We start from the raw sequence: 11,649 nt of genomic DNA, 5'->3' as shown, positions 1-11,649 counted from the left end.
AGATTTTTCCCTTTGTTTTCTTCTGAGAGTTTTATAGTTTTGGGTCTTATGTTTAAATTTTAAATTCATTTTGAGTTGATTTTTCTGTATGGTGTAAGATGAGAGCCCAATTTTATTTTCTTTAAAAACACGGACATCCATTTTTTCCAACATCTTTTGTTGAAGAGACTCCACTGTGTAGTATTGGCACCCTCGTCAAAGATCATCTGACTATATATGCATGAGCTCATTTCGGCTCTCTATTTTGTTCCATTGATCTTTATGTCAGTTCCACACAATTTTTATGATTGTAGCTTTGTAGTATATTTTGAGAACAGATAGTGTGAGGCTTCTAGTTCTGTTCTTTCTCAAGAATAGAAAGAACAGTTGGGTTTGTGGAGGTTTTATGCCCGCAGATGGAAGAGCTTTTCTAGTTTTATAGTCTCCTCCATTGAGGATATTCACCTCAAAATTCTATCATCTTTTGGCCAAAGATTGCTAGAGGTCTGCTCTGATATCTCACCCTTCCTAAGGTGGATAAACTAATGACACCCCCCATACCATGAGTTTAAGAGGCCTTAGAAATCACATATTCTCACCTTTTATTTAACTGATGAGAAACTGAAGCCTACAGAAGTAGTTAGTTGGTGGTAGACCCAGAGCTAGAACCCAGGATTCCTGGCCCTAATTCTATTATTCTTTCTACTCCATAAAATAAATGTACAGGAGGACAGTTAGGGAGGCAGAAGACATACCTGAAGGTTGCAAAATAGTATAGTTCTGAGTGAGAAAGGGGGCACATCCAAGAGGACCCTTCACTGATTTAAGGGTTGCTGAGCAGAATCCTGCTGTAGAGACAATAGAGGCACCACCAGGAGCCTGATGAAGTGTCCACAGACTATCCCTTGGGCCAGAGCCTTTTCTGACCAATTCAGGCCACTGTCAGTTTCCTAAAGCCAGGCATAACTTCTGGGCAAGGGGGATTATTCTGAAGGAGAAGCCACCTCTTTAGGGTCTATGAGCTTAGATTTAGGGCTTCCTTCTAATCACTATTGTTCTTGCCAAGCCCTCACAACCAGAAGTGATGGCCTCAGAGACAGAGATCATCAAAAGAGAAACAAAGGAGACAGGACCAAAATGCAACATTTTCTCCATCAGGCAACAGAGGGAGGAGGAGCCTGCAGAGGAGGTGAAGTGACAGTTAGAGAGGCAGGATTTAAACCAGTAGGGCTGAGTGGGAAAGAGTCCAACATGACAAATGTGGCAGAAATCAGAGGCAAGGGCTGCGGAAGACTGGAAATGGTTGTTCCTTCAGGGAAGCAATTTTTTGTGTGTGATGGTTACAGAGCCAGATTTTGAGGAAATAAGTGAGGAAATGGTGAGAGGCAGCAAGTATGGACTACTTTCAAAATCTGGTGTTGAAAGGAAGTAGAAGGACAGCGGAGAAGGGTGAAGAGATAATCTTGGTGTTTACTGTTAACAGTTCAATATATGATGTTTGAAATTTATATGATGCAAGAGCTACAAGAGCTTAGCCCTTCAAGGAAGGAGCTTGGAGGGAAAACTTTTAATATTAAAAAAAAGTCTCTGGGGAAGGAGCAAAGTTGGTGGACTAGAAGCTGCTCATGTGTATTGCTCGCTTGGAAAGGAAACAAAAGAGCTAGTGAACACTGAAGGGCTAGTGAACGCTGACCTTGCAGGCTGATCATCTGCGAAACCACATTGGGATGCAACAAGGCAGCAGGGGAACACAGAAAGAAGAGAAAAGCAAAGCTGGGGACCAGCCTGTCTGGGCTCAGGGCAGAGCCAGGAAAACCTCTCCAACATGGGAAAGGGTGAGCGAGTGAAAGCCCCCTGAGGGATTCACCCTCTCTACAGGGAGCATTGTAAGACTGGAAAGGGGATAATCCTCCTGGCCCCCCCAACACCTTTCCACTGCACTTCTAGATGGAGGCAGAGAGCCACCTGGACATTCTGCGGGGGCAACTCTTGAGTCTAAGGGGACCTCTACCTGCCTTGGGCCCTTGAGCAGACCAGCACTGGTGCCACAGCTCCAATAAAGGCCACAGTCGCAGTGCCTAGGAGCAGTAAGATTTTTCCACTTCCTCTCCCCAGATGGGGCTCATTGCCAGCTTCCAGCATAGTGGTCCTGCTTCTGCCTGAAACTGGCCAGCAGCCACAGCCACTTGTTGTCCCAGAAAGCACTTGGATGGCAGGACAGGCAACCCCCACCCACCCCTGCCACTGGTAGCCAGATGGGCAATGTGTGCTTGAGCTTCTGGCCCAGTGGCTCTGCTTCTGTCTGAATTCAGCCAGCAGATGAGGCCTCCCACTGACCTAGGAAACACCCAGATGACAGAGTGGGCAATTCCACCCACCCTGGCCTCTCATAGCCAGGTGGACCACACCTGCTAGTGCTTCCAGCCCAGTGTTCCAACTTCCGCCTGAACTCTGCCAGCAGGTGCAACCCAGTATTACCTCAGGAAGCACTTGGACAGCAGATTAGGGCCAACCCAGCAATCATATGGCCTGTCTGACAACTGCGGCCCCTGCCTGAGGGAGCCCCATGGAACAGAATACCCAACAACAATAACAAAAAGTAGGTATGGAGACAATAATCAGAGGAGGCTCTGGGCTCCTCCAAGACCGTGAGCACACTAGAATTGAAGACAGTAGACTGAACCAAACTTATTCCACAATCAAACCCCCAAAGGCATCAAAGAAGATAAAAGCAATTTTAAAAAACCCATCCAAAGGAAGAAACTTCAAAGACTGAAGGAACATCAACCCACATGGAAGAGAAAAACCAGTGCAAGAAATCTGGCAACTCAAAAAGTCAGAGTATCTTCTTATCTCCAAATGACTGCACTAGTTCCCCAGAAATGTTTCTTAACCAGGCTAAAATGGCTGCAATGTCAGAAATAGATCTCTGAATATGGATAGGAATGAAGATCATTGACATTCAGAAGAAAGTTGAAACCTAATCCAAGAAATCTAAGGAATACAATTACATGAAAAACAACCTACTCCCGAATGACTTTTGAGTAAACAATGAAATTAAGACAGAAGTCAACAAATTATTTGAAACTAATGAGAAAAAGATACAACATACCAGAATCTCTGAGACACAGCTACAGCAATGTTAAGAGGGAAGATTTTAGTACTAAGCATCCACACCAAAAGATTAGAAAGATCTCAAGTTAACAACCTAAAGTCACAGCTAGAGCGACTACAGAAACAAGAGCAAACCAACCTCAAAGGTAGCCGAAGATAAGACATAACCAAAATCAGAACTGAATTGAAGGAAACTGAGATGTGAAAAGCCATACAAAAGATCAATGAATCCAGGGGTTGGTACTTTAAAAGAATAACTAAGATTGACAGACTGCTAGCTAGACTAATAAAGAAAGAGATAAGATCCAAATAAACACAATCAGAATTAATGACAAAGAGGACATTACTATTGGTCCCACAGAAACACAAAAATCCCTCAGAGACTATTATGAACACCTCTAGGCACATAAGCTAGAAAACCTAAAAGAAATGGATAAATTCCTGGAAGCATACAACCTCCCAAGATTGAATCAGGAAGGAACTGAATCCCTGAGCAGACCAATAACAAGTTCTGAAATTGAATCAAAAATAAAAAGCCTACCAACCGGAAAAAGCACAGAACCAAACAGAATCATAGCCAAATTCTACCAGATGTATAAAGAAGAGCTGGTACCATTACTATGGAAACTATTCCCAAATGTTGAGGAGGAGGGACTCCCCTCTAACTCATTCCATGAGGCCAGCATCATCCTGATAACCAAAACCTGACAAACACAACAACAAAAAGAAAACTTTAGGCCAGTATCCTTGATGAGCATACATGCAAAAATTCTAAACAAAATACTAGCAAACTGAATCAAGCAACACATCAAAATACAAATCCACCATAATCAAGTATGCTTTATCCCTGGGATACAAGGTTGATTCAACATAAACAAATCGATAAATGTTATTTATTGACCGCATAAAAAGAACTACAAAGAAAAACCACAGGATCATCTCAATAGATGCAGAAAGGGATTTTGATAAAATTCAACAACCCAGGAAGCAGACTTTGCAGTGAGCTGAGATCATGTCACTGCATTCCAGTCTGGATGACAGAGCAAGGCTCTGTCTTGAAAAAAAACCTTCTGTAACCCTCAACAAAGTAGGCATTGAAGGAACATACATCAAAATAAGAAGAGCCATTAGAACAAATGCACAGCCAACATCATACTGAATGGGCAAAACCTGGAAGGATTCCCCTTGAGAACTATAACAAGACAAGGATGTCCATTCTCACCATTCCTATTCAACATAGTCCTGGAAGTCCTGGCCAGAGAGAGTTTAGTCCTGACCTAAACTATCTCTGTTTGCAGACAACAATATAATTTTATACCTAGAAAACCCCACAGTCTGTGCCCAAACACTCCTTGGTCTGATAAACAACTTCAGGATACAAAAGTTTTAGGATACAAAAATCAGTGTACAAATTCAATAGCATTCCTTTTTTTAACTTTTATTTTAAGTTCAGGGGTACATGTGCAGGATGTGCAGGTTTGTTACATAAGTAAATGTGTGACATGGTGGTTTGCTGCACAGATCATCCCATCACCTAGATACGAAGCCCAATGTCCATTAGGTATTCTTCCTGATGTTGTCTTTCCCCCAACACCCCCTGACAGGCTTCAGTGTGTGTTGTTTCCCCCCATGTGTCCATGTGTTCTCATCATTCAGCTCCCACTTATAAGTGAGAACATTATGTTGTGTGGTTTTCTGTTCCTGTGTTAGTTTGCTGAGCATAATGGCTTCCAGCTCCATCCATGTCCCTGCAAAGGACACGATCTCTTTCCTTTTTATGGCTGTATAGTATTCCATGGTGTATATATACCACATTGTCTTTATTCAGTCTATCATTGATGGGCATTTGGGTTGATTCTGTGTCTTTGCTATTGTGTCTAGTGCTGCATTGAACATAACGCATGCATGAATCTTTATAATAGAATGATTTATATTCCTTTGAGTATATACCCAGTAATGGGACTGTTGGGTCAAATGGTACTTCTGCCTCTAGGCATTTGAGGAATCACTACACTGTCTTCCACAATGGTTGAACTAGTTTACACTCTCATCAACAGTGTAAAAGTGTTCCTTTTTCTCCACAACCTTGCCAGCATCTGTGGTTTCTTGACTTTTAAATAATCACCATTCTGACTGGCATGAGATGCTATCTCATTGTGGTTTTGATTTGCATTTCTCTAATGATCAGTGATGTTGAGCTTTTTATCATATGTTTGTTGGCCACATGTACGTCTTCTTTTGAGAGGTGTCTGTTCATGTCCTGGAAGAGACACAACAGAAAAAGAAAACTTCAGGTCAATATCCCTGATGAATGTCAATGCCAAAATCCTCAATAAAATACTGGCAACCCAAATCCAGCAGTACATTAAAAAGCTTATCCACCGCAATTGAGTTGGCTTCATCCCCAGGATGCAAGCTTGGTCAATGTACGCAAATCAATAAATGTGATTCATCACATAAACAGAGCTGAAGACAAAAACCACATGATTATCTCAATAGATGCAGAAAAGGCCTCCGACAAAATTCAACATCCCTTCATGTTAAAAATGCTCAATAAACTAGGTATTGAAGGAATATACCTCAAAATAATAACAGTCATTTATGACAAAGCCACAGCCAATATCATACTGAATGGGCAAAAGCTAGAAGCATTCTCCTTGAAAACTGGCACAAGAAAAGGATGCCCTCTCTCACCACTCCTATTCAACATAGTATTGGGAGTTCTGGCCAGGGTAATCAGGCAGGAGAAAAAATAAAGTGTATTCAAATTGGAAGAGAGGAAGTCAAACTATCCCTGTTCACAGATAACATGATCCTATACCTAGAAAATCGCCATCATCTCAGCCCAAAAGCTTCTTAAGCTGATAAACAACTTCAGCAAAGCCTCAGGATATAAAATCAATGTGCAAAAATTGCTAGCATTTCTATACGCCATCTACAGGCAAGCAGAGAGCCAAATAGTGAATGAACTCCCATTCACAATTGCAAAAAAAAAAAAAAAAAAAAAAAAAAAAGGATAAGTTACCTAGGAATACAGCTAACAAGGGAAGTGAAGGACCTCTTCAAGAAGAACTGTAAATTACTGCTCAAAGAAATCAAACAGGACACAAATCAGAGAGAACTGGCTAGTCATATGCAGAAAATTGAAACTGGACCCCTTCCTTACACCTTATACAAATGGAAAAACATTCCATGATCATGGATAGGAAGAATTAATATTGTTAAAGTGGCCATACCAGACAAAGTAATTTATAGATTCAATGCTATTCCCATTAACATTCTTCACAGAATTACAAAAAACTCTTTTAAAACTCATGTGAAACCAAAAAAGAGCTCGAATAGCCAAGACAATCCTAAGCAAAAATAACACAGCTGGAGGAATCATGCTACCTGACTTCAAACTATATTACAAGGCTGCAGTAACCAAACAGCATGGTACTGGTATAAATGCACATGCATAGACCAATGGAACTGAATAGAGAACTCAGAAATAAGGCTACCCACCTACAACCATCTGATCTTTGACAAACCTGACAAAAACAAGTAATGAGGGAAGGATTCCCTATTTAATAAATGGTGCTGGGAGCCATTTATATATATATATATTTTTATATTATATATATATAATGTACGCACATTTTATATAAATATATATATTATATATAATTATATTTATATAAAATAAATTTCTGCTGCTAGCCACATGCAGAAAATTGAAATTGAACCCCTTCATTATACCTTACACAAAAATTAACTCAAAATGGATTCAAGCCTCAAATATAAAACCCCAAACTATAAAAACCCTAGAAGAAAATCTAGGCAATCCCATTCAGGACATAGGCATGGCCAAAGATTTCATGATGAAAATGCCAAAAGCAATCACAACAAAAGCAAAAATTGACAAATGGAATCTAATTAAACAAAAGAGCTTCTACACAGCAAAAGAAACTATCATCAGCCTACAAAATGGGAGAAAATCTTTGCAATCTATCCATCTGACAAACATCTAATATCCAGAGTCTACAAGGAACTTAAACAAATTTACAGGAAAAGCATTTCTACACACTAACAACATCCAAGCTGACAGCCAAATCAGGAACACAATCCCATTCACAATAACCACAAAAAGAATAAAATACCTAGGAATACAGCTAATCAGGGAGGTGAAAGATCTCTACAATGAGAATTACAAAATACTGTTCAAAGAAATCAGAGAGTCCAGAAATAAAGCTACACACCTACAACCAACTGATCTTCAACAAAGTCAACAAAAACAAGCAATAGGAAATAGACCCTCTATTCAATAAATTGTGCTGGGATAATTGGCTAGCCATATGCAGAATTGAAACTGGACCCCTTCCTTACCCCATATACAAAAATCAACTGCTGGGCGTGATGGCTCTCGCCTGTAATCCCAGCACTTTGGGAAGCCGAGGCAGGCGGATCATGAGGTCAGGAGATCGAGCCCATCCTGGCTAACACGGTGAAACCCCGTCTCTATTAAAAATACAAAAAATTAGCTGGGCGTGGTGGCCGGCGCCTGTAGTCCCAGCTACTTGGGAGGCTGAGGCAGGAGAATGTCCTGAACCCGGGAGGCGGAGTTTGCAGTGAGCCGAGATCGCGCCACTGGACTCCAGCCTGGGCGACCGAGAGAGACTCCATCTCAAAAAAAAAAACAAAAACAAAAACAATCAACCATAGGGGTTTAAAGACTTAAATGTAAAACCTACAACTATAAAAACTCTGGAAGATATCCTAGAAAATACCACTCTGGATATATGAATGGGCAAAGATTTCATGACGAAGATGCCAAAAGCAAAAATTGACAAAAGGAACCTAAGGAAATAGCTTCTTCATATCAAAGGAAACTATCAACAGAGTAAACAGACAACCTCTAGAATGGGGAAATATTTGCAAACTATGCATATGACAAAGGTCTAATATCCAGCACCTAAAAGGAACTTAAACAAATTTACAAGAAAATAAAACAACCGCATTAAAAAGTGGGCAAAGGGCATGAACAAATGCTTTTCAAAAGAAGACATACATGTGGCCAACAAGCATATGAAAAAATGCTCAACATCACTAATTATTAGAGAAATGCAAATCAAAACCACAATGAGATACCATCTCCCACCAGTCAGAATGGCGATTATTAAAAAGTCAAAAAATAACAGATGCTGGCAAGGTTGCAGAGAAAAGGTAATGTTTATACATTGCTAGTGAGAATGTAAATTGTTTCAGCCATTGTGGAAAGCAGTGTGGCAATTTCTCAAAGAACTTAAAATAGAAGTATCATTAGACTCAGCAATCCCACTTTTGAGTATATCCCCAGAGGAATATAAATTATTCTGCCATAAAGACATATGCATGTGTATGTTCATTGCAGCACTATTCACAACAGCAAAGACATGGAATCAACCTAAATGTCCATCAATGGTAGATTGGATAAAGAAAATGTGGTACATATACACCAGGGAATACTATGCAGCCATAAAAAAGAATGAAATCGTGTCCTTTGCAGTAACATGAATGGAGCTGGAGGCTGTAATTCAAGGCAAACTAATGCAGGAACAGAAAACCAAATACCACATGTTGTCTCTTATAAATGGGAGCTAAACATTGAGTACACGTGGACACAGAGAAGGCAACAATGGACACTGGAGCCTACTTGAGGCTGTTAGGGGAGGAGGGAGAGGATTGAAAAACTATTTATTGGATATTAATTACCTTATTACCGGGGTGATGAAATAATCTGTACGTCACACCCCTGTGACATGCAATTTACTTATATAACAAACATGCACATGTATCCCTGAACCTAAAATAAAAGTTAAAAATATATAAGAATTAAACAACAACAAAACAACAACAAGTCTATGCTGGCATAATTACAAAAGGTGGGATAGGAGATGCATTCTTTTAAGTGGAGATCCACTAGCAATAGCCACGTCTTAGGATTGGCCAAAGGACCAATATATCGAGGACAACGTCATCATTCATCCTGGATGCTGGGAACCCTGCTCAGTTCTCCTTCCTTTCCTCAGGCCATTGATAGATCCTTACTTTTATAACCCAGAGGTTTAGAAGGCATATTTCCTAGACTGCCTCCTCTCGTCACAAGCTGCAGAGGACCTGGGAGAGAGTGGAGAATCTTTGGGTAATCCTGTTATTAATTTGAGCTCATCTACCCTTTAGCAGAAAATCGGCACCTGCTTTTTTTTTATTTCCACAAGGGAATAAATAAATTAAAATTTAGAATGACATTTCTGAAAGATTATCATCAACTCCTGATATAAGTCATACAAGGGATGGTCAGCAGCTGAATTCCCAAGATATGGAGTGGAAGAGATGAGAGGAGTGTTGAGCGTTGGTTTCTCAGCTCTTGTAAGGTCTTGGAAATGAAATGAGACTGGACTTGGCTGATGGGACCTGTCAAACTTCCCACTGGTGGTGGCCTCTGTGTTCCTTGCCTTGGAAATTTCAGGAGGAATATGCTTCAGTTTCTGTTGGAGGCTACTAATTGTGTCTCACAGTGTGCCCAGCAAAGCAATAGGAATGCTCTCTAAGAAAAACCACTCTACTGAGATTCGAGCTTTGAAATCAAAGAGACGGGATCAGCAGATGGAATTTAGAGGGCTCTGCTAAACAGAGATATTTCTAGATGTGTGACATGTGCTGTATATCCTGATGGGGCCAGCAATGGGTACAAACACATCTGTAGTATTTGGCTTAGTGACTTATGCCTGTTTTTTCATCAGGCAAAGCAAATGGGGCCAGGATCGGCGGGACCACTTGCCTGACAGTCAAAAGGCAACTGTTTGACCTTTTGAGTGGTGGTGGTAGAAGACAGGGCCAGGTTAGCTACACACTAGGCTGTAAAGTTGTCAGTCAGTCTTTAGTCTTCCTTTATCCACCCCTCTGGTGGTACAGCACTAGGCTTAGGGTCCAGAGTTCTACATTCAAAGCCTGGCTCTGACATTAGCTGTATCTTGCACAATTTTTCAACATCCCATAACTCTGGTTTTCTCTGTAGTATCCTTCCTGGCCCTGCTCCCACCTCCAGTTGGAAGGAAAGTGTAGTGGTTAAAATCCCAGGCTCTGGGGTCAGACTGACCCGAGTTCAGATGCTAGCAGAGCCATTAACTAGCTACTGGACCTTGAGAGGAATTCCAGACCTGATCACCAGATCAGCTGAATTAGAATGTTTGGAAGAATGGCCTCCTCCTTAACAAACTTTCCAGGTTTCATAGGCATTCTAAAATGTGAGAACCACTGTCTGAGAGTTCTTTCTCCATCCCTTTCCATGGATGTGCCAAACACACCATGTTCCATTTTCTTAATATTAGATTCTTGTCATAAAATCTTAATTTGAGGTTTTAAAACAAGGGATTGTTATTCTTTATTTTTGTTATTAATTTTGTTTTATGTAGGTAGCTGGATTCTTTGGAGAGAAGAATTCAAAAAGTCCTTGAATTTGGAAAGAAAAAAATTACTTCTTTTCACTAACCTCGAACTGAAATTAAACATTCCAGTATGAGCACAGATAACACACTCCAGGAGTTATAGCAATCCCTGAGATGCTGTCACCACAGGAAATACCGATATTCTTATAGCACAGATATTCTCTATAGTCACTGCAGACATCTTGAAAGATCATAAACCCTCGTTGCTACTTTAAAATCATGGTAGCTATAAAGAAGCACCTATATTGTATCACGATTTAAAAATTATTTTGCACTTTGGGAGGCCGAGACGGGCGGATCATGAGGTCAGGAGATCGAGACCATCCTGGCTAACACGGTGAAACCCCGTCTCTACTAAAAATACAAAAAATTAGCCAGGCGTGTTGGCGGGCGCCTGTAGTCCCAGCTACTTGGGAGGCTGAGGCAGGAGAATGGCGTGAACCCGGAAGGCGGAGCTTGCAGTGAGCCGAGATCGCACCACTGCACTCCAGCCTGGGGGACAGAGCGAGACGCACCACTGCACTCCAGCCTTGGGGACAGAGCGAGACTCCGTCTCCAAAACAAAACAAAACAAAACAAAAAACAAAAATTATTTTGATAACAATTTCAATATCATCGGTTTCCATTGTAGTACCTGTTTTTTAAAATGCATTTAAAAATATGATTCAGAGAAGGGATCCCTAGGCTTTACCAGTTTGTCAGCAGGGCCCAGGGCACAAAAAGCTTGAGAATCTTTGTACACAGGGAGTGTTTGACTCAACACACACTCCAACATGCAGCTAACTCCTGCTTCTCTGGTAGTTCTCCTTGCTAACCCAAATAAGCCACTAGAGGATAGCATTTCAAGTGGGGTGAGGAAGACATTGGAGATAGGAGTGGCCCTGGTGATGGGCATTTTTCCCTTAAATCTTACCTTCAGCTTACTGCATTGACCAGCTCTGGGAAGGTGTAAGGAAAAACAATGTGTCTCATCTGTTTCCTCAAGCAGGTCCTGACTTCCTACTCCTTAGGTTTGACATGCCAGGAACCCCCATCGAGCACTCCTGGAGGTCTCTGAACTGTGATTTAATTGTTCTTTTTTTGCTTAACC

The sequence above is a fragment of the Pan paniscus genome, chromosome 15 (genome assembly GCF_029289425.2).
Source record: "Pan paniscus chromosome 15, NHGRI_mPanPan1-v2.0_pri, whole genome shotgun sequence".
NCBI lineage: Eukaryota > Metazoa > Chordata > Mammalia > Primates > Hominidae > Pan > Pan paniscus.
This window is presented reverse-complemented; position numbering follows the sequence as displayed.